This window comes from Leopardus geoffroyi, chromosome C1 (assembly GCF_018350155.1).
Source record: "Leopardus geoffroyi isolate Oge1 chromosome C1, O.geoffroyi_Oge1_pat1.0, whole genome shotgun sequence".
NCBI classification, from domain to species: domain Eukaryota; kingdom Metazoa; phylum Chordata; class Mammalia; order Carnivora; family Felidae; genus Leopardus; species Leopardus geoffroyi.
In genome coordinates this window covers 121786685-121811754 of record NC_059328.1, presented here as the reverse complement: position 1 = coordinate 121811754, position 25070 = coordinate 121786685, and the positions used below count along the sequence as shown (strand labels likewise).

Genomic DNA, 25070 nt, shown 5'->3' with positions numbered 1-25070 from the left:
CCAAAAAGCAGCACATTTCCATGTGGTGTGAGTTCAGGGATGAGGACATTGTTCCACAGCTGGAGCAATCATAAGCCATTGGGAGTCAGGCTTGAGATTTCATTGGCAATACATCTTCCTTAAATCCTCACTAGGTTTCTGGTGTGTTCGGTCATCCTACAAAGGCAGGAAAGATTCCCACCCAAAATGTGGCTTCAATGTTGAGACTAATGACGCCACATACATATATACCTACAGTGTATGAAATAGTTTATTTCTTATATCATAGGGCTCTTCTGGGGAGAGCAGGGCAGACTTCCCAAGCTGGCCTGTAAATGGCTTGAGAGAGCATGGAAAGCTACTGGCTTGGGGCATTCATTTAGGCTAGGGGTTGTAGCTGTGGTGAGGGTTCCCATCATGGGAAGAGGATTTATGTGATTTTAATCTTTAGTCACTTCATAGGAGGGATCCCTGGACATCAGCTTGTTCAGATGTGTGGGAAGAAAGAAGGAAAAAACTTAAAAGTGGTTGTAGTTAAATATCAAAAAAATGGAGTCAGACATTTTATTTGCACAGTCTGTATCTTTTCCTAATACAGTTACTGTTCTAGAAGTCATGGAATCATATCTAGCCAATGTTTGTGGCTAGTAATGAACCCAAATATTTCTGTCCACTCTTAAGTACTTCTGTGTTCTTAAGCCTTACTTCATTTTTTTTGTTTGTTTTCAACCTCTTTCCTCTGTGATTTATTTTTTTCAATATATGAAATTTATTGCCAAATTGGTTTCCATACAACACCCAGTGCTCATCCCAAAAGGTGCCCTCCTCAGTACCCATCACCCACCCTCCCCTCCCTCCCGCCTCCCATCAACCCTCAGTTTGTTCTCAGTTTTTAAGAGTCTCTTATGCTTAAGCCTTACTTCAAATTCTCCCTGGGTGAATTGGCCAAAGTGGATCTGGAAAACAAAAGAAAGGTAAATTGTCCTTTTGTCGCAAGCTATATCCTGTCTTTCTACACTGAGAGATTGTCCCCTTTGACAGAGATTGTTCTACCAAGGCTGTTTGGAGAGGCTTTGTGGATCAGGCTTTACCTGTGTCCCAGTCTTAAAACTTTCCAAGATTCTACCTTTACCATCTCTGCCAGAAGAGACGTTAGAGTTTGGGGTAGAAAATCTAACTCTTCAGTACTGATATCCTCTAAAATATTGATGTCTCGTTGACATGGATTGATGTCTTCGGACAGGAAAAACATCTCCTAGCAGAGTTGCAGGTCTTCCACTCCTTTCCGACAGACCAGTTCCACAGCAGCTTAGCTCTGTGACAAATGAACTTACCGAAGTTACTGAAAATGGCAATCAAACAACACTCTCCTGAGTTTTTGGTTCATGTTCCCCAATGTTGCAGCCTCACAAAGCAAAAGATCCATGTTCAAACATTAGACCACAATTTCACAAGTTTCATTAATGTAAAACAATCACTATCAATTTCTCACTTGAGGTAGAGACACGTTCTGTACCCCTTTCCTCTCTATCTTAACTGAGGACAGCCTTCTTACAGAACTCTCTTTCTGGTGTTAATTCCATGTAAGTTGGGATGGTTTGCTTTCAAATACAGAAAACCTAAACTAAATTAAAATATAAAGATAATTTGATTGTCTTAAGTAACTCAAAGGGATTAATAGGTAGGGCAGTTTCTGACAGAACTCTGGGCCCACTTATCTATTTTCTTGACTTTCATCTCCTCATGGTTACTTTCTTGGGGGCCCACATATGACTACAGAAGTACTAGGCCTCATACAATCCAATAAAAGAGAGTGTCATTTTATTTTTTTTTCCCCGAATATTCCCATCAAACATTCTCAGATTTACCACGTGAGAACAATTTAGGTCAGGTGACCAGGCTGAATTTATAATTGTGGCCAGCATGGTAGGATGCATGGTTGGGATTAGTCCCCGTCACCTGCTGCATTTCTAGAAACTGCAGTGAATTCTACCTACTTGGAACCATAATGACTCTGCAGTAGAAATTGTGGAGGTGACCAACAGGTATCAACTGTAATAGGTGCCCAATAAAAGGTATTTTTCCACTAAGAAGATAGTACCTTTCCAGAATTTGAACATTTGATTGATTGCCTTAAATGTTAAGCAGCGTGGGGCACTAATTTTCTCCCACTTTGTTTCCAGTATTTAATTGCACAGGATAATCTGTGCTAGGAAGGACCACCACTGTGGAGCTGTCCTGACATGGCTCCCGGGGGGCCGTAGTATTTTCCTCTATGCTTATCGGTAAAAAATCCTATCTCTGTGGAGATCTACAAGACTCATGCAAGGAAACTGAGTGGATGACCTTAAGGTCTTTCCCATCCACTCAGGGGCATGAAACTTACCACCCATATTATCCATTAACGTTATGAAAAATTGTCTTTTGTGGTTTCCCATGTGAACTTTTTATATTCAGTCATAACATTTGAAATCAAGCTGCTTTTCTTTTATCAAACAGATTCTTCTAAGGAATTGTGCAAAGCTTTCAATTTTATAAGGTTGTGCATTCAAGAAAGCTTTTTAAATAGAAATAGGCATGAATTCCTTTGAAAGTTTATGCTAAAGTTGTGTCCTTCTGAAAAGGACTCCTGCTTCTCTTTAATGGTTCTCTCAGTGCTGAAATTGGAATAATTACTTTGGTTAGCTTTTGCACTTCTAAATTAGAGCCAACTGGATAAAATTTATTTTTCTCTTACTGAAAGCAAAATTTATTCGTATATAGCCCTTTTTCCTGCTTCCTCATTTTGAAGTAATCTCTTTTCCACCATATCCAAGGAAACAAGTGACTTCATTTTTGTTACCCCATCTTCTCTGCTCAAGCCACTGTCCAGCTTTGCCACACTTAAGTGTGTACCACAGCAAGCATTGTGTTTCTCTACTTCAAGAATATTTCTGCCCTATGTTATTTTCCTTCTGGCCTTGCTATCTGATAGGCACTGTCTGAAGAATTGACTCAAACAAAGGCATTCAAGGTTGAATCCTGCATAGAGGAAGCACCAAGAAGGCCACTTGAAGAGGCTCCTTTTCCTCATTAGCACAAAGGGACCATCTGCTCACCAAGCTGTACATTCGTAGCTTTGCATCAGACCAGAATGAAACATCTTTTTCAGTTTGCAAAAATGTGCTTTTTCCTAGAGTTTCAGATCCAGTTGTATAATCTATTAGAGTCCCATGTAAGTCAAGCATTTTCTAGCAAGCAATGGAAATTAATTCTGATTAATTTATGAAACAGCAAAGGAATGTGTTGCAAAGATATTGGGGTAGCTTATAGAATTATGGAACATTAGGACTTTCAGAAGGACAGGGGCCAATGTACAACTATAGGATCTGCAGCAGAAAAAAAAATGGACAACAAAATTAGCCAAGGGCTAATGTTTCTTCTCTTTTTCTCATGACTCCAGTTTCCAATTCTCTGGGGACAGTATGATTAACCCAGTTTACTGCATGTTCATCTGTAGCCACGGATCAGAAGAGCAGGCTTACCAGGACTTGCCTGAAAGGTTCTTCATTAAAGGGAAGAGAGACCTTGTCACCAAAAGAATGAAGAAGAAATGCCAAGTGTATCAGAATAAATAAGTCCACTTGTGATAGACATGAAGATACACACCCCTTCAAGACAAGGCTCACTGTCCAGTTCAGAGTAGGTGGCAACCAGCCTTCAGCTACTGTCATCTCTAGGTCCACCTCAGCTTTTGAGTTGTAGTACATCAGAAATGGCCATGACTGACAGTGGCAAGAGAATATCTTTCCAAAGGGAAGAAGCTTAGGTGCTACACCTGGGCATCCACCTTCTGTTCAGTTAAACGTCTGACTCTTGATCTTGGCTCAGGTCCTGAGTTCAAGCCCTGTGTCGTGCTCTGTGCTGATAACATAGAGCCTGCTTGGGATTCTCAGTCTCCCTCTCTCTCTGCACCTCCCCCACTTGCATCCTGTCTCTCAGAATACACAAATAAACTAAAAAAAAGGAATATATACAGACTCATGCAAAGTTACAGATGGACTGGCCAGGGGCTTAGAATAGAAAGTAGAAGATCAAGGACAAAGCGGTCTGGGGTAGAGACATCCGGATGGGCGTATGGGAGTAGGCATGCAGTGTGAAGGTTTTTCTTTCACATATGAATACCAGCAGAGTATTATCTACCAGAGGGCCACTATCAACTGAGTACACAAAATGCCTTATTAAATGATGTGCCATCAGATGACTGCCTCTGGTTGGTCCCACTTCATAGCAACGAAGGAGCAGGCGTGGGCCGTGAGCTTGGGATCCACTCATTGTCTCATACATACCAGTTGGAAACAGCTACCGAATATAGCATCATAATGGTGCTTTGAAGGCACTAATTAAGTGCCAGCTGGGTGGCAGTCTTCTGTGAGCCTAGAATACCATCTTCTAGAAATTAGAGACATGTCTGTGGCATTGTGTCTCTAGTAGCAAGAATGCATAGGTCTGGGAATCGGGGCAGAAGCAGAAATGGTTCCAATTGCTATTATTCCCGATTCTAATGACGCCCCAAGGAGACTCTGTGCTTCTCATTCCCTCCACTCTCGGCTCTGCAGGATTAGAGATCCTGGCCCACAGGGGGAGTATACACTCTTGCCAACAGACACAGTAAACATCCTATTGAACTAAAACCTCTGACTACTACCTGGTGCTTTGAACCCCTGTATCCAGGGACCAGCAGACCAGAAAAGGAGTCACTGTCTTAGCAGACCACTGAAACTCATCAGCAGGAGGAGCTAGAGCAGCTGTTATTTAACAGGGGCAGTAAGGAATATGTGAAGTATTGGTATCCAGTTGGGTTCCTTTCTTGCCCGATTGTAACTGTGAATGAGTAAGAGCAGGACACTGGCCCGAGAAGCCTATGGTTGCCAGGAACTCACATCCCTCAAGAAAGAGTTTGGGATACAACCTAAGGTAAACTGCCCACTGAGACCAGTAGAGGTGACAGTCGAGTGGGGATTTGAAAAGATGAAGGAAGAAATAGATGGATGAGTACCACTTGCAGCCCTGGGATGGGAGTGGGGAAGAGAGAGAGAATTCCAGCCTCTACCTTCCTGTTTTAAATTCTACCCCCACAAGCATGTGTTTTCCAGATGTATATGGAACAGTGAATCCACAGGGTACAAAGTATGGGTTGTGACAGATACAAAGAGATGTAACTCTGAAATTCTCCTTCAAGGAAGGGCTCGTTGCCCAGTGTGAGAAGTGATGTTAGCTGGCAGCTTCCTTCAGTTCACTTTTTCAGGTGTGCCTCAGCTTTGAGTTACGTTCATGTTCTCTTTGGGGTGGCCTCAGCCAGTGACTGGACAAGACTGACAGAAGGAGAGAGCAGTTTCTGCTCACTGTAGGATTACTCTAATATCCTTCCGTAGCCCCCATGGGCGTTTATATCACACTTTCTTGACAGACCCTGCCTCATCTTTCCTCCCTTTTGCTTTCATAGATGTTACTTCTCTGCAAGCCTATTGCCCTCCTGCCTGCATTTCAGTGTCAGCTTCTGTAGGACCCAACTAACATACCACTAAAACCTTTTTTTTTTCCTTTTCTTTTCTTTTCTTTTCTTTTTCTTTTTTTTTTTTAATTTCCACAAGCAGTGTCTAAATCAGTATAAAATAATCCTGACCCCCAGAAATTTCAATTCCTTTTAGAGTGCCACACATTCAGATCTTGTCCCTTGGTTTAGCACGCAAGCAAATTTACATTACTGTATAATTCTCCTTCTAACTTTTACAGCTTTGGGTGACTCACCTTGCATCAGCATAGAAGCATTATGCTCATTCTGATTGTCCAGTGTCTGTTTACCTACTCTGGCTACCCAATACAAATACGAAAGGACCACCTTTGTGAGCCAGTATGGGCAGCATCGCCAGCGCTCAAATGCAATGTTTTGTTTTTCTCTGATCTTGTGAAAGTACTTCTCAAGAACATTGAAAACAAATGTTCACATCCAGGCATTACTCATGGCTGATCCTGAGTTACCTCAGGTGCTAAAATAGCTCTGTTGTAGTGGAACAGACTCAAGTTTTTCGTCAGAATCAGCTAGGTTGAACCCTGGGTTTTGTCCACGTAGCCTGTGACTTGAGGAAAGTTACTTCATCTCTTTATTCCTAAAATTTCTTATGTGTAAAATGGAGGAATGATAATACCTATCTCAGATTTTTCCTCTGAGGATGAGTATTGCGCACAATGCAACCAGTATCTCTGGAACATGGAACCCAAACAAGAAATAGTTTCTTGTAGAAGTTACAGTATATAAGTAGGGTCCATAATCTGAAAGTGAAAGAAACTGTAATCTGTTTAGCAACTAGCAGGGGTCATGGCCTCCATTATTTATGTTGTGTACATGATCTAATTTTTTTTTCATCCACATAATAACCTTACAAGTTAACTGTATACAACCTTATAGCTGGGAAAATATGGGTCTCTGAAAGGTGAAACAACTTGCCCAATGTGAAATGGTTCATAAGTAGCAAGGATGGGAAAGTTATAGAATTAGCAACAAAGTCCCTGATAAGAATTAAGTACCAGAGGTGAATGATAACAGGAATGAATGTGCTTTCTTATCTCTTGTGCAGCCTGCCATGTATGGTGAACCAGTGCTTTCACAGTGTGTGTTTTCTATGAGAAGTAGGCTGAGATTTTAAAGGGTGACTTGCTTGTGGGTTTGAAGCTGATCAGTGGGGTGATTTATTAGAAAATATTCTTTTCTATGCATACAAAATGTCAATATAATGTGAAAATAAGACATTGGTGATCTTACCGCATCCACTTTCATGATCATGTCTAACTTTTTGCCATTAGCAAATAGCCTGTTAAAAGAAGCTGATAAGTGGATGTGTACTTGCACACTGAAGTACTTGCAGTTCCCAAATCGTGCCAAGCTCAGTCAGATCTCCCCCTCTGCATATGGCTCACATCTGTGACTTCTCCTTGGAAAGACCTTTCTCACTTATTTGCTTAGCTAAGACATTTGTACTTCAACACCAGCATCAACTCCCCTTAGAAATGTTCCTTGGAACACTATCCCACCCCTCCCCACCAAACCACCTCCTAATGGTATGAAACAGGTCCAGTGCCTTTCTCACAGCATATTTCTTTATGATAACAATAAATTTTGTGTGATTTAATGGATTTTGCTGTTTGAGGACAGGGGATATAGGAGCTCAATAGAGATTTATTAAAATATGTTTGGGGAAGATGGGAGGATGACCCATTAGAACTAAAAGCAGCTAAGAGTATTTTAGTTTTAGACCTACTAACATGGGCTGGACTATTAAGTCCAATGATCTTGAACTACATTCTGTAGTGAACACTGTGTTTCGCCCAGATCTCTTCAGATCTGTTTTCCCTTTCTGTGTGACACTCCCCCAGTTTATTGTTCTTGTGTTTCTAAAGGCCCCCACCTGCCCTTCTTCAGTGACTATGTAAGGGCTACTTTGCTTGCATTACCAGAGATGAAAATATGTGAAGTTAGAGTTGCTCTCATCTGCCGGCAGCAGAGCCCTTAGCAGAGCTAGACTGGAAGCTGGAGCAGAGTGGAAAAGCCCAGCTCCCTTGCCTACAGTCAGGACCAGATGTTAGGGGATCAACCTGAGGCTGAGACTTCCTGAAACCACCTCTTTACCTCTTTTCCTTCCTTGTCCTTGGGAGACGACTGTGTTCCTGGTTTCTCCCAGGAAGATGTCAGTATAAATTATTTGCACATGAAAACACATCTCAATGTCCACTTATGGGAAAACTCTATCTTGAAGACATTAAATGCCTATTTAAATGTATTGTTTATTTTATCAAACTAATTCTCAAATAAGACAACAATGAAAGGCAACAGTGACCATTCCTCCTTCCCCATTCCCCACTTGTGGACACAATGACTCTCTCTTTGTTTTAGGCTTAACTTTATGGCATTTTCTTTCACATCACAAAATAATTATTGCTCTTACTTTATTAATTATTGCTCTTACATCAGAGTTAGATGCTGTTTACTTCCGATGAGGAAATAGTTCACATGTTAATATGTGACCTTCCTATGCAGGGCCTTCCTCTCTTTCCTACCAAGTGGGTTCTGTTGTTGTTTTGTTTGTTTTAAATTCATAGTTCTATGTTGGTCTGCACCTTCTAGCAATGTGCTTAAACGTCTGTCCTTTATCTCCTGAAAATGTTTGACATTTCCATTCATAGAATCGCCTTTTTTCAAGAGAAATCCCTCCCAAACTTTTTCTTCTGCTCTAATAGAAGCTTCCTGGCTGGAACTCTCATCATAAGATTTACTTTTCTTTCTCTCTGGAGTCTATGTATTCCTTTTAATTAGATACATTTCTTACCTTGCTAAAATATATCCTTGAATAATTTCCTAAGTGTGAGTGAAGGTAATTCCTTGAGTCTTTTCATGATGAAAATGTCTTTATTCTGTCTTCTCACTTTATAGTAGTCTTCCAAAGTATTGTAGTCTAGGTTGAAAAATCTCTTTCCCTCATAATTCCAAAGGTATTTTTTCAATGTTGCTAAGAAAAAGGCTGAGGCCACTCTATATTTCATACCTTTGTGACTGAACTATTTTTTTTTCATTGCTTTTGGACACTTTTAGGGCCTTCACTTTATCCTCCACAATCTGCAATGTAAAATTGATACATCCAGATTTCTGATTTTATTTTCATAAGTCTTGTGTGGTACTCTTTCTCTAAGTTTCATTTGAATGCCCTATAGCCTTCCTGGTGTGGAAAATTTTCTCAAATTGTTTCTTTACTGATTTTCTTCTTCCTCATTTTTTTTTTTCTATTCTCCCTTTCTGGAACTTTTATTGGTTTCTCATCTGGTCCTCTTGTTTCTTATCTCTTTTCTCATTTTCTATATAATCTTTTGTTCTATGCTCAGAGATATTTCTTGACCTTAGTCTTCTGTCTCGTTTATTATATGTTCTATTTTTAATGCTACTTTTAATGTCTAGTTCTGTGATTTTTCTGTTTCACAAGATCCTGTTTCTCTCTCCATATAAAATGCATACATTTTTCTGAAGCTATTTTTTTTAAGTTCCTTTTCCTTCATTCTATTTCATATCAGAGCCTTTCAAATTTCTTGAAAGGTCTGTGGGTCCTTTACTTTGGACTGTTGTGTGTGTGGAACAAAAGCAAGGCCAGGTTGCTCACTCTTCATAGATAGGCTGTTGATAGGCAGGCTGTGGTCCTGGGAAAGCTCTTAACGTCAGATTAGGTAGAGCTCTCCTCAGGGGTCTTTTTTTGCCCCAGATGTTAAATACCTGTCTGTGCAGAAGGACATTTTGTCTGGACATAGATACCACACTGCCAGGAGCGTTCTGTGTGCTCACCAGGAATGAACTGTTCCCACCTACTTGTGTTCTATTAGACCCATGATTTAGGAGTGGATGCTCATAACAGCCCACATTTTAGCCCGATTTCTAAATGTGAATTCTAAAGGTCACATTCGAAATGTCAAGCTCTGCAACAGGCGAGCAACCTCTTTGGCTATATAGAGCCCAGTGCACATGGCCAAGTTTGAGTCTGCATCCGTAGATGTGTCTTCATGTCCTTTCCATGATCCAGTAATTGTTGAAATTTCCTGCCCATGGGTCACGTTTTTTCTCATTTTCCTTGTCACAGTTTATGCCATTTTATAAATTCTTTTTTTTTTCTTTTTGTAGAAGTCTGAGAGGGAGAAGAGATTATATGGTGTTACTTCTATCTGTCTTCTCTTACTCCTAGAAATTTACAATTTATCCCATTACCATTTTTACTCCTGTTGATTGTAATTTTGGTACTTAACTATTAACGTATAGTTGGATTGAATATTAGTTTACGGTACCTTGTGACAAGAACCTGGTTATGAGATTTGCATATTTCATGATTACATTTAATTATCCCATCGTTATAGGTATTGCTCTCTCTATTAAACAATCAAGGAAATGCAGATTCAAAAAGATATCTTTCAGAGCTTAAATTTGCAATTCAGTCCATCTAACTACAAAGGACATAGTCATTCTGTTATGTTAGGTTACAGGCTACTCTGTGCCTCCCAATAGGTTGGTTGGTTGGCCTGCAAATTTGTGCAAACTAAATGACATCATTTGTGAAATAATGAAGGGTATCTTTTGATTTAGGGTTTTTCTTGATGTTATTATAGTTTTCTATAGTGACGTTGCCTTTTCATATTTGACTTGGACTACATTTATATCGAATACCAACAGACTGGAAATATGTTTCTCTGTGAGAATCTTGCACCTCTGAAATGTAAGATAATATGCAAGATGGAACTACATTTAACTAACTTGAATATTCCAATTACTGATAACAGAACTCTATAGGGTGTCAGACACAAAGTATTAAAATGACTTTATACTTTTTTCTCATGATGTAAACTTACCAGAACACTACTAAGTGTCTTCTCAAGATTTATCTTGAAATGCGTTTATTTTGAATTTGTTTCCTAAAAACATTAACTTGTATAATAACTAAATAGCTGATTATATCAATTTATATCAATTCTATCCACCTTATTTTACTCCTAGAAATTTACAACTTCTCCCATTACCATTATTACTACTAGTGATTCTAATTTTGGTAATTAACTATTGGTACCAAACTGTTGGCACTTAACTATTTGGTACTTGTTTCAGTTAGTTTTTTAAAAGTTTATTTATTTATTTTGAGAGAACGCAAGTGAGAGATTGGGGAGGGGCAGAGAGAGAGTGAAAGAGAATCCCAGGCAGGCTCCACACTGTCAGCACACAGCCTGATATGGGGCTTGAACTCACGAACTGGGAGATCATAACATAAGCCTAAACTGAGAGCCAGACCCTTAACCGACTGAGTCACCCAGGCACCCCTTAGCTGGGTTTTCTTAACACTGGCCCATTTTCGGAGACTTGTACATACATGTGTAATTGTACTTATGAGCATTGAGCTGCAAAGTTAGAAGACAATTTCTGTCCTTCTTCGGATAGTCTGGATTCATGAGAAAGAGAAATAAAAGATAAGACTAATGGGGGCTATGCAAAATGATTTTTCTACTGTGAAAATTAAATCTAATTCCTTCCTAATTTTCCTTTCAAATTCTTAGCTGCGACCTTGTGGAACTCCTAATCTCTATAAATGTTCATATTTCTCATGTTTAAAATGAGAGCATTAAAATAGATCAATAGTTAAACATTTCTTTTCAAATCCTTTTTGTTGTTGTTGTTGTTGTTAAAAAAGATATACAGAAGTCCAGCTTTAAAAACCAACAAAAATCAGGCAAGAGCTGAGATTCTCTGGCTGAAGCCCTGTGAGGAGGAGTGAGGAGAAGCTGGGAGCTCTGCTTCTCCCAGGTGCTGCAGCCCAGCTGCAAGGGGCAGCTTCAGGGTGCCTCTCCTGGGCCTTTGGGTGCAAGAGAAAACTGCTCACATATATATTATCTAAGTGTACTTCAGTCTTGAAATGCATGTAACAGTATGGCACAGAATACTAAGCTTTGGAAAAGAGAGACCGGAGAGGGGGAAAAACCACTAATGGAAAATAGGGAAGTATGACAGTGATTGCTCATGTCTCATTTCCATGTTTGTTTCCTTTTGGAGTTTCCTGCAGCTAAATCTTCCTGTGTTCCTCATTATTGCATATAACCATTTGTATAAGATTTTCTAGGGCCAAGGAGTCTCTTACATTTTTTCATCATGACATAGATAACAATTTTTATACTTTTATAAGCCATTTCAGAAAAATTAAGTCAAATATCAGAAGCTCAAAGATCCGAATCCTTGGTCCCCCAAGAAGTCTATATATTTGGTTCCGAAATCACAGTCAAGATGAACTTCAACCCCATACCTATTTAGCAGTAGACTTTCCTAATCCACAAAAGCTTCTCACCTCTGATTTCCTTTTGCAGTTATTAGTTGAATCTACCTTAAATACACATTGCTTTATAAAGCAAGGTGTTGTTTTAAACTTTTTGGTTTCAGGTTTTATGACTTTCTCATTTGAATTTTATTCAGTATTGAGAAAGTAATGCCTTACACATAAAATGAGCTGAATCAATACCTGGCAATGGTGAAAGAAAAGGGGAAAGGATGTCATTATTGGCAATATAAGCTTCAGTATGGGATTTCTAACCTTTTGCCTTATATCTAGACCTACTTTGAACTCAGCAATATGATCTGGATCATGAAAAAATACCATGAAAAAGTATCAAAAGTCTGATAAGGACATATTTATTGATAAAATAAAATGATAAAGAATAAATTATGATAATTAAAGGTTGAACCCATCTATTTTTCTGGTGGGTGCCCTGAGCTATGATCACAGGTGAAGATAAGAATGGTGAAATTGTAAGCACTGTAATAAACATGAAGCGATATGTTATTTGAAATTGTAGTGATTATTTTCAAAGTTGTCTTGTATGAAAATCTTATTTTAAGTTCACATGAGACATTTTGTAAAACAGTGTTGAGTGTTTAAAAGTTGCATTTCATTGAGCATGAAAATACACGTTTCATATGATATGGTAGTGTGCTGGGTTGAGTCTTTTGGGATCAAAGATCAAAGGAGGCACAAATCTGTTAAATGAAAAATGCAATAAAGCCTCAGTATAAATCTGAATATATCTTGATACACTTCATAAGTTCTGAGTCTTTTTGGGATGTAAGAATTTTTCCAGTCTCTCAAAAATTCATGTTGCAGAAGGTAATTTTATCCAAATCATAAATCCCTACATCAACGTTTTAGAGTTCCCAATTATCCAAATATTCATTCCTCCAGAGATAATATCATGCAGTTGGTAAATGTTCAAAAGAATCCAATTTTAAAAGTTGCCTCTTAGAAGGTGACAAAATACTAGGTATAACATCTAATATCAATCATATCTTGATGCCAAAACAATGATGATTCAGAGCATTATGCACACTCAAGGATGAGCATCTCAAATCATATACCATAAAATGTATCATTAAGGTTTGTATTTTTCAGGAGAATGTCAGCCATTCTCTGGGTCTATATCGTCGTAATAAGCTTGCCAGGGAGCTGCAAACTGAAACAGAAAATCCAGGGAAAGAAATAAGATTTTCTACGATTGTATTTTGTTACAAATTGAGCACTAAAAATGAGAGGTTATTTTTTTTTCTTAGTCTCTTGGATGTTTCCTGAAAATGCAAATAAAATGTCAGGCTTTCTGCTCTCACCTAGTATTTTACACCACTCTTCTCCATGACTAGAAGAAAGGGACCCCCGCCACAAGTGTCAAAGCTCATTCTGTTGTTTTCACTTCCAGGTATAGGATGTTAGAATGATCATAAGCCTAAGCTGGGTATCTCCTTAGAGAGAACAACCCCAAATTAATGCCTACCTTATCCTTCCTGTCTGCACCAGTGGGAATGTTCTCTTAGAGAGAAATCTTCTCCATTTCACTGTGGGTCTCAAGAGTTCCTGGACGAAAAAGTGTTTCTTGGAAAAATACTAAGGATCCTAGGAATCATGAAAAACACTGTGTAACAATTTGCTGCCTTTCACATTTCTATCAATTCAGTCTATATTATGGGTTATCTATTATGGACTGCAGTTGTTGTTCTACATCTTTTCACCATGGTCACTATTTTGTCCTGACACTAACGTGAATCAGCTTCTTTCTGTCTTCCTTTATTAAGTGTTGTGAGCATTCAGAAGAGGAAAAGATTGCTTCCAGAGGGAAGAAACTTCATCTTTTCAAAAGGCGGCACTAAATCTCCTATTGTATGTTAGACAGTAAGGGTACAAATACGAACAAGTTGTATCTTTTCCTTCAGAAGCACTCAGTCCAGATGGAATCAAGGAAGAGTTAAGTAAGAGATAGCATTTGAGCTGAATCTAAAAAGATGGTGTATGCTTCCTAGGGCTTCTATAAAAAAATACCATAAACTTAGAGGCTAAAAACAATAGTAATGTATTCCCTCACAATTCAGGCTAAAAGTCCAAAATTTGTTGGCAAAGTTGGTTCCTTCCTGGGGGCTCAGAGGTAGAATCTGCCCCTTGCCTGTCTCCTGCCTTCTAGTGATTGCTGGCATTCCTTGGTGTTCCTTGGCTTTTGGCATCATGACTTCAATTTCTGTCCCAACCTGTGTCTATCTCTTTTTCTTCTCTTCTTGTGAGGATGCCAGTCATATTGGGTTAAGGGCCTACCCTACTCCAGTATGAGCTCATCTTAACTAATTACATCTGTGATGACATTATTTCCAAATAAGGTCACATTCTGAGATTCTGGGAAGGACCTGAATCGAGGAGGGAAACTATTTAACCCAATATTGATGGATAAGATTATGTAACTAGAAATAAAAGAGTTTTTATTTAATTCTCTTTTTCAACAAGCATTTGAGTGACTCTCTTGGTCTAGGTATAATGATAAAGTCTGAAAGTATAGGGAATAGGTGTGTTCACTATAGTCAATGAAGAAGGAAAGGCATACATTTTCCCTAGATATCTGTAGGGTATGGGTGATTTTTCAGCAATGTTCTGCACACTGGAGGGAAATCCTTCACCTTACAAATTGAGACTGAGTGTGGAAGGGATTCCCAACCTCTGGGCTGCACTTGCCTGGAATTTAGCCTCTGTGAAACATAGCTGGGAGATGAAAAAGGCTAGCATTGGCCCTTCCTAGAAAGCTACTATAGCCCTTACCTGGGAGTTTGGGGGAGAGGGATTAGTCTTTTTGGTCTCACCCACTCAGAGTGGAGCTCTCCCCTGCTCAGCTGGGGATTGGGAGGAGGGAGAGAGCAAGAGAGTCATCATGCAATCTTTATTGAGATTTAGATTTTCTTGAATAAATGTTTTATTTGCTGTATGTCCTAAGGGCAGTTTTCAGAGACTTTAAAAGGTTGATTTTGGGGTGTCTGGGGTCTCAGTTGGTTTAGCATGAGACTCTTGACCTCGGCTCAGGTCATGACCTCATGGTTCCTGAGTTCAAACCAGACATCAGACCCTGCTGTGGGCACAGAGCCAGCTTCAGATCCTCTATCCCCCTCTATCTCTGCCCCTACCCTGCTCGCGCTTCCTCTCTGTCTCTGTCTCTGTCTCTCTCTCTCTCTCTCAAAAATAAATAAACATTAAATTTTTTTAAAGGTTGATTTTTTGTTTTGTTTTATAATATTCACTAGTTGTAGTTGTTTCACTGGCAAGTGTGTCTGCAGAGCTCCTTATAAGGTCCATTCAGAAGTGGAATCTGCAGATAACTGTATATCCCTTTGCAGGTCTCCACCTCTGTCTCACTTGGGAATGACTACAAGAAACCATAATGACAAAGCAGAGTAGGTAATGTGACCTGGGCCATGCGTGGCACTCTTGGAGTGTAAAAGAAAGGTAGCCCCTAGGATTTACTGAAAAACTGATGATCTAAACTGGGATTTTATTTGTATCACATATCACTCTGTTACCTGATTTTTTTAGTGTTTTTTTTTTTCATATTATTACTTCAAATCTAATGTAAGCTTGTTGAGTGTTGGGACTATCTCACACCAGCAAGTGCAAATGTACGTGGCACACTGCGGAAACACGATAAATAATTATTGACTTATGACTAGTGTGGATGTAATTAAAAAGGGGAAAAGCAAGCAGGTTTGAAATCTAGTTCAAACATAAATTTCAAAGAACTTGCTGATATATGTTCTAAGAAGAGTCAGAAAGAGAGTTGTCAAGGAACTAGGTCAAGTGGCAGTATTCACAGAAATGGGGAACACAGGCAGCCCTTCAGCCCTGTCATTGAAGACACAGGACTCTGAGTTCAAATACTTAGATCTATGTCTTTGTGTCCTATTTCCACATCTGAAGGTACATTGACTGGAGATACCATCTTTAAGATTCTTTAAAATGTTAAGATTCTGTCACTGAGTTAATGCTTATTTGTTTAAAGGAAAATGGGTTGTCATTAGCTTTCTTGGATTAAAATATTTTGACAATAGAGACAAGTGCTCAGTTTAAGGCCACAGCTGTCTTTAATTAATTAGTGAGGAAATCAAAGGGTTATGTACCCAGAGCCTAAATACCCCTAATTAGGATAGTCTTTATTTTTAAGGGAGGGTGTAAAAATCAAGCCTGTATAATTGGAATTATTTGTCATCCTCTTTAGAAAACCTCCTTAGAAAATCCCCTTTTCATAATAATTGTTCAAAACGTTGTTGTTGTAGTTGTTGTTGTTATTTTGTTATTGTGATTTCTTTGCTATCTCTTTAATAAACTTTGGGGAAGAAGAAAAGATGTCTGTCATCTTGAGCCAGAAGCCTATGTGCATTTTTGAATACCTCAACTTGTCACAGATTTGAAAAATGTTCATGTGTAAGTTTTGTTGCAACCATGTGACAAGGAACTTTGGAAAACCTACCATAAATTCTTGTCCAACAGTCTTGCTTGTTTAAAATACCTTCATGTGTTTGTTTGTTTGTTTGTTCTACAACTTAATGTGTTTTTTTTTTTAATTGAAAAATAGTTGGCACACAGTGTTACTTTAATTTCAGGTGTATATTCATATGATTTTTATATGCTGGTTGTTACAGATGCTAATCTTCAAATGATCAATAATATTTTTCCATCAACTATCAGTAATAGGTGCTGAAAACGTAGCAGGTGAGGCAGCCTGGTGAGCATTAAGGAGATCAGGACCAGGCAGTGGCGGGTGTGTGTTTCTGATTATGCAACACTGGGGAATTCATTTCTCACTGACCCTAAGTTTTCTTATCTATAAATGGAATTTGGCTAGGTGGTTTCAGACTTTTTTCAGATCTGACGTTTTATGATTTCATATTTCTAAGATACTAATAATTTCTAGTCAATGCTGGTCCCATAATAAGAAAAGTGATTGCATTATAACAGACACCCAGAATGGTTCACATTTTAGCTGATTTTCTGTGGCGAGACAAAATCCTATAGCTGTCACAGAAGGAGGATGTTAGCACCTTCTGTCTTCAAACTAGTTTTACTCTGCTATAACTCTTTTAAAATAGATATCTTTTGCACAGTTTATTACATAAATTTCAAAGACCATGCATATTTTATTCTATATATGCAAAGTCACTGAAATGGATCACACAAGTTAAATCTAGTCTTAAATTTTTTTACCCTATCTCATTATTCATAATAAAATCCAGATGCTTTAACATTAGATATAGAATTCTGTTTGATCACTTACAACCATGTTTGTCCCTATTGATTTTCTCCCTTAACATTTCATCCTGCCCATGCTGAAGCCACACTGAAATGCTTGAAATTCTCCAAATTGTCGGCACTTTCAAATGTGTGCCTTAGTACACACTGGTCACTATTAGCAATGCAGTTTTTCACCTTCTTAATCAGATCATTCCTTACTAAGTGTTTAAGACATTGCTTTTAGGAAATGTTCCTGTCTATAACTCAAATTTACCATTAGCTGGACTGAGGTCTTTCTTTTGTGTTCTGTAGTATACTGCATTACCTCTATAAAAGAACTCCATATCTACCTCTGTAAAAGAGTTCCAGAGGAACATGAATTGTATTTGTATACCTTACATCCCCAGTATTTAATAAAAAGCCTGATCTAACGGTAGATCATTAGTATATGTTTATTGCATGGATCAAAGTAAAGACTTCTGGTTCCCCTTCCTACTACCCCTTTTTCTGTCTTCCTCAGAGTATGACAGAGAAGCAGGTACCCAGTGAAAGGAAAATACTTTTCTCTGTACTACTCATTTCCATACTACTATTGCTACTACTAATAATAATCATAACAACATGTTGATTGAATGTTTATGCTTATTAGAATTGGTCCTTGTGCTTCTCTAGCACCTTCTGTCTCCAAGAAGTTTTCTTTAACTTACTCATATCAATCTGCTTGACGCTCTTTGTATTTCCCTTCAAGGAGCAGTCTCTCACTCTTCATATAGGAAAATAGAATTCATTTATTTTATTTGTTTTTTATTTTTATTTAAAAAATGTTAACGTTTATTTTTGAGAGACACAGAGATACAGAGCGCAAGAGGGGAGGGGCAGAGAGAGAGGGAGACAGAATAGGAAGCAGCCTGCAGGCTCTAAGCTGTTAGCACAGAGCCTGACGTGGGGCTTGGGGCTCGAAATCACGAACCGCAAGTTCATGACCTTAGCCGAAGTCGGACACTGAAGGGACTCAGCCACCCAGGCACCCCTATAATTTATTTATTTTTTAAAGCATGAGTAAGGTATAACCGAAATGCAGTGAGTTGCAGCTATTTAAGGTTTAAAATTTGATAAATTTTGATGTATATGTGCGAAGCCACTAGCACAATTAAGGTAATGGACATATCCATCTCCCCCAAAGGTAAAAAAAAAATTATATAAATATATATGGGATGCTGGTGACAAATATTATTCCCTTTTAAAAATATTGATAAAGAGAATGAGATTGGGCCATCTATTTGGGCATTAACCATGATGGCTATGATGACATACTGCCTGGGGACACTCACTAACAGTCTAACATAAGAAAATGAGTTAATCTCTGGGAATCCATTGACTCATATATAATATCTATATAATAATTGTACTTACCTTAAACTTATAATGAGGACTAAATGAAATGTTGCATTCAGAGTTCACCACCATGGAAAGTATTTAACACTATGCAAGACACTTAGTGATTACCCCCAAACATGCTAAATAAAAGAATAAAAGGGAAAAAATGAAGTAGGCCACTTAGCAGAAAAAAACAGATTGCCCCAACAAATGACTACTCCCGAAAATCCTGTCTGATCCCACTCAGGTGCTGTAGCAAAGAGTCTCATTTTTAACTGAGTTTCTTTTTGTTAGCCAAAGATGAAAACTTAATAGAGACATGATTGTACTTTTTTGTTTTTTTGTTTCTTAATTTATTCTGATCACGGCTGGTACATACTGGACCTACCTTACCTAAAATTAAAACCTGTATGACTTCTGACACTGTCTTCAATTTCCTTATTGAAAGAATTACAAATAATGTAAAATTTTAAATCTTTTTGCTTCAGAATTAAGTCCTTGAGTGAAATTTTTGCTTCCACTAATGTAATATAGTAGAATGTGTGAGTTTGTATTGCATTATATACAGGAGACTTCCTTTATTTTGATGTCCTTTATCTTTAGAGAGCTGTCTACAACCTTGATGTTTATATACCAGACGGCTAAGTGGTTTCCCTGAGTTGTTTGTACCATTTTATTCCTTGAACATTTTTGTGGGCGGTTTTCAATGGACTGCATTTAATGGTACATAAAGCTCTGAGGGAGGAGAAAGTAATTTGATAAATAAAAAGCAACTGATGCTGTCTTTCCTCAACCCAGGTATTCACTGTCCTTCAATGTAGATGTGGTGAACAGAATTGTAAAATCACCTAACAGACACTCTGATTTGTCATGACAGTTGAGAGCAGATGTGATGAGAAGGAAAGCAAAAAAATAATTTTTGAAGGAGTAGAAATTCAGATAAGGCCATTGGAGGATGAATTGAATCCAGGGAGGGCTAAGAATTGAATGTGGCCTGCAGTGATGTCTTGTATTAAATATAATAGATGAGTAGATGCCAAATTATTAAACAGAACCATATATAGGTGATGAAATTATGGGTGATATTTTTTCTTCCTTGGAAATTACTGTATTTTCAGTGTCCTTTCAAAATAAGGATGTATTATTTGTGAAATCATAAAAAAATAAAAAATAATAGATAACCTTTTGCTTAAAAACTTTAGATTTAAAAAAACTTAAATTTTTGCTAAAAAATTTCACACCCAATTTAACTTAAAAGTAAATCAGTCCTTAATTCTACAGAAAAAAAAAAAAAAAAAAAACAAAACAAAAAAACAGCAAATGACAGAGATCAAAAAGAAGCCCTTTCCTATTTTGGTAACTGCAAGGACTTATTAGACTACATTATCTGATAATTTCTAGTCTGTAAAGGACATTGAGAGGTCATCCACTTCATTTCCTTATCACACAAGATGCCTCTGAAATTATCCAAGAAAGATTAGAACCCATCCTATTTTAGACCTTTTGAGAAGTTTCCATGTCTTCCTTTGCTGGTGCTTTTCAGCACTTAATAATGTTTTGCTGATAGAATATTTAAATTTTTATATTTAATGGTGGCTTAATGAAAAGTTATGAAGGAATGACTGCTTTTTAAAACCAGACAATACTCATCACTGACGTGTGATCTCGTAATTGTTTTATCCTTCTCCAGAATCAAGTAAAATTACTAAAAAATACTAAATCATTTCTGTCTCCTTAAAAAACAGACTTTCTGGGATGCCTGGGTGGCTCAGTCAGTTAAGTGTCCCGACTCTTGATTTCGGTTCAGGTCATGATCTCACGGTTCATGAGTTCGAGTCCCACGTCAGGCTCTGTGCTGATGGTGTGGAGTCTGCTTGGGACTCTCTCTCTCTTTCTCTCTCTCTCTCTCTCTCTCTCTCTCTCTCTTTCCATCTCTCTCTGTCTCTGTCTCTCCATCTTTCTTTCTCTATCTCTTTCTCTCTCTCAGATATAAATAAACTTAAAAAAATCAGTCTTTCTTCTCTGATTGAAGTTTCACCTCTCTGGGAGCACTTGCTTCCACAGGGTGGACATCTTCCTTGGGAGCAGGAGGTGAACCCATGTGGCGAGAGCAGCCGGATATACCAAGGTCGTGCCAGACTCTGTACTAGGCTCTTTTGGTATGATCTTTAGTTCTCCAATCATACCCTTCTACATATATTTTTAACCCGACTCTACAAACTACTGAGACAAGCACCAATGTGATCATAGATTTCCTTTGTATGAAATACTTCCATAGTTCCTTATGGTCAAAGGAAAGTAAAAAGGTGTTAGTTGACTCATCAGCCTAATGCATGAGGCCTTTCTCAGACTTCTCTTGGTGCTCAGAGGGCTTCTCATCTATGAGGACTTTCTCAGTTGCTACTTCTGCCCACAACGTTCTTTCTTATCTGAAACTTTCAAAAGTTATGCATCTTTCCACATTCAGCAAAATGCTACCTCTTCAGTGGAGCCTTCATTGGGAATAGGGAGCATATTCCCTAACATCCTGAAAATTCCTTCATTGGGGCCACTTCATCAGCATATAATTCTAATTTATATTCTGTAACTATAAAACTCAGCTATTTGTTTGAGGACTGAGCCTATCAAATGTATACTTATAACTTTAGGGGCGTATACATATAAGATGTTTAATAGATGTTTGTTGAATAAATGACATGAGAAAGAAAAATAGCTCCTGAGAGCTCAGGGTAGCCTGGAACTTAGAGAAAAACCTTGGTGTTTTTCTATTGGGCATAATCTCACACAGCACTAATCTCAGACAAGGCCCCACAGTGCCTGATGAATCAAGGCAAAAACATGGTATTACCCAAACCACAAAAATAGACCAGTATCCTCTATCTTGGCTAATATGATTCATTGATGTTTCTTTTTTCAATCATAGCTTTAGCCTCTCTTTGCTCTCCTTGTTTTCTAGGTAAAAATTATTAATACACCCAACATGGAATAACCTCAATTCTTAACAGCATTCTATATAGAGCTGCTTCTTTGAATTTTTTTCACAATCACCTAACATAAGCCCAATTCCTATTCTAAGTCCTCTCCAACACCCTCTAATGAGATGTCCCTTCATTTTCCCATTATCCAGTTACCTCTGTGTTCCTGCAGGTCTTTGGTTAAAGACTTGAAGAGAATGAATGAATGAATGAATGAATGAACGGCAACTCTTATTTATATTAGACTAAAATTTCTGTGTATTCAGGGATGTCATGTTTTCCCTCCATCTCAAATGTCTAGATTTAAATAGTCACAAAACAAATGTGGGATGAATGAAATAGCCTTGACTCTCTCACTGCCTTGGTTTCTGCACCCCCCCTTCTCTGCTGGGATCACTTTGTGGGAGATTCAACCTCTACCATTGCCACTGTCGACTCCCCCCTGCCCCAGCACTGAGAATCCACACTAGGAATTTCTATCTTCATTTATACCAAAGTCTTCTCAAGTCTAAGTTACAAGCTCTGAAGGCCTTTTTATTTTGCTTTTACTTGGCCAATATCCAAGAATGTCATTTGGCCTCACAGTTTTTTGGTCAAGGTATTCCTGTTTAAGTGTAATTTTAAGACCCTCAGTTCTTACATTTTGGCTGATGAGAAAATATCCCTTTTATCACCAGCTGCCTCACTTAGTATTTCACACTCTTCACAATATTGAAAAAACCTGAATATTTGCAGGTACAGACTAAGCACCTGATTTGCTACTCATTTAGGAAAGCTAGTATCTAAGTCCTTTAGGGAGGAATTCTTCTTAGGACAGACCATTTGGGAAAAGTATTTATTTCAAGCATACATAAAGTTCTAAATGGCTCCCTATTACCAATATTTTATCAGGACATACAAAGCCCTCTGTGAATGGGCCCCTTCTATTAGCCCCTCTCATAATTATGAGAGATACAATTAACATTAAGTTGCATGGTTAAGTTCAATTATTGTGTTTGGAAACAAAAGGGTAGATTTAGGTTATAAAAAATTGGCTTGAAATAAAAGGAAAGAAATGTCCAAAAGTACAAGTATGATGTATTATATGCCCATTTAGCAACTACTGATACCTATTAACATAGGTCTGTGTTTTGGTTTATGTTTTCCTTTTTGATAATTTGGATCTCAGCAGCCTAATATGCTCTTCATGTACTCAAGGGAAAAAACAAACAAAAGATAGCAAACCACATCCTACATGATGATGGCAGGCTAATACCAAGAAATGGATATAGAGGCTTAAGAATATGAAATTGTGGCCTGTAGCCTCCCCGTCTCTCCCGCAATACTCTACCCAAGGATCCCCCCCGGCTTGTCTGCCCGCTGTGGCTGGCAAGGAAGCAGCATTTGATGAGGCAGAGGAAGAAGGTGTGATCAACGAAGAGTACAAAGTATGGAAAAGAAACTCACACCTTTTCTTTACGATTTGGGGGCGACCCATGCTCTGGAGTGGCCTAGCCTAACTGCACAGTGACTTCCAGATGTAACCAGACCAGAAGGGAAAGACTTCAGCATTCATTGACTTGTCCTAGGAACACACATGTCAGATGAGCAAAACCACCTTGTGATAGCCAGGGTGCATCTCCCTAACCATGATGCTTCCCACTATGACAGTGAGAAAGGAGAATTTGGAGGTTTGGGTTCAGTTAGTGGAAAAATTGAAATAGAAATCAAGATCAACCAGGAAGGAGAAGTAGACAGGGTACACTATATTCCCCAGAACCCTTGCATCATTGTAACAAAGACTGCATTCAGTGATATTCTTGGTTTTGACCATACAAAACATCCTTCCATAGCAGACCCTTCTGGAGAGTGCAACCGAGACTTGCATCTCCGTGGACATCAGAAGGAAGGCTATGGGCTCTTTTGGAACCCAAGTCTCAGTGGACACTTACTTAGTGCTTCAGATGAACTTACCATCTGCCTCTGGGACATCAGTCCTGTTCCAAAGGAAGTTGTGGATGCAAAGACCATCTTTACAGGGCATAGTAATAGTATGCAGTAGCAGAAGATGTTTCTTGGCATCTGCTCCATGAGTCTCTGTTTGGGTCAGTTGCTCATGATCAGAAACTTATGATCTGGGATACTCGTTCAAACAGTACTTCTAAACCACGTCACTCAGTTGATGTTCACGCTGCCGAAGTGAACTGCCTGTCTTTCAGTCCTTACAGTGACTGCATTCTTGCCACAGGATCAGCCAACAAGACTGTTGCCTTGTGGGATCTAAGAAATCTGAAACTTAAGTTGCATTCCTTTGAATCACATAGGATGAAATATTCCAAGGTCAGTGGTCGCCTCACAATGGGACTATTTTGGCTTCCAGTGGTACCGATCTGAGACTGAATGTCTGGGATTTAAGTAAAATTGGAGAGGAACAATCCCCAGAAGATGCAAAGGACAGGCCAGCAGAATTGTTTATTCATGGCGATCACTCTGACAAGATATCTGATTTCTCCTGGAATCCTGATGAACCTTGGGTGATTTTTTCTGTATCAGAAGACAATATCATGCAGGTTTGGCAAATGACAGAGTACATTTATGATGATGCAGACCCTGAAGAAGTGGATCCAGAAGGGCAAGCATCATAGATATGTCTGTACTTCTTGTGATTTTAGACTCCCCCTTTTTTCCCTCTCAATCCTGACATTGATTTAACACTGGTTTTGAGACACAGACTGTGTTTGGTTATCCCTCTATGATAGGTACCATCAACACCCAAACAGAGGGTGTTTTCTAAATATGAACTGGGGGATTTGATTCAGTAAAACCACAGACTTATATTTAAGTTTTATTTAGGAATTTTCTAGTAACAAAGGTCTAAAGTAATCACAGAAAGGGGAATATTGTGTGTAGTTATTTTTCTTCTTAGGCTGTAAGTTTTTAGGCCCCAAGTTTTTCAGACTCCTTTAAGTAAAAGCTACAGTGAGGAAGGAATAGAGCCAAGTAAGGAGTTAGTCCTTGACCACTAGTTTGGTACCACCTCTATTTTGGGTGACCTGTTTCACCAGCAGGCCTGTTACTCTCCATGACTAACTGTGCAAGTGCTTATAATGGAATAAATTGCTTTTCTACATTAAAAAAGAATAAAATTGTGAATATTCTGCTCTTTCTAACCTACAGAATCGACCTATGGGTTCCATATAATTCAACCTAATAGCCTAATTTGAATTGGTGCAGGCAGGAATGGGAGATTCTAGATAAATACTGGGTGAAACCTGAGTTGTGTTAAAAGGTGACAAAAGAAAAGAGGTACTTTTTGTTCTGTGTGGTGTCTGAGTCCAGGCATTTATGTTTGACAACAACATGAGGTATACAGTAAGCCCCTGTTCCTAGTGGCCTGATGGTCAGCAGGGTAAGTAAATCACTAGCAACACTGACTTACATCCTCTGCCTGTTAGTGAGAATCAATAATACATCATCCCGACTGGAACTTTTGAGAGTAAGGGTGCACTGTTAATAACTACTTCAAGAAAATGCTCCCAGACCTGGACTGTCTGAGGCAAGTTCTCTAGGGTTACTCTGCTTTTCACAAACATCACTGCAAATGACCGATCATAAGACTTGTACTTGAGGCCTG

The 25070-nt window shown here is 38.6% G+C and overlaps 1 pseudogene; it reads left to right on the top strand.

The window, feature by feature from the left end:
* Positions 1-22740: 22740 nt before the first annotated feature.
* LOC123596875 lies at positions 22741-24109 on the top strand (annotated as a pseudogene).
* The last annotated feature ends 961 nt before the right edge of the window (positions 24110-25070 follow it).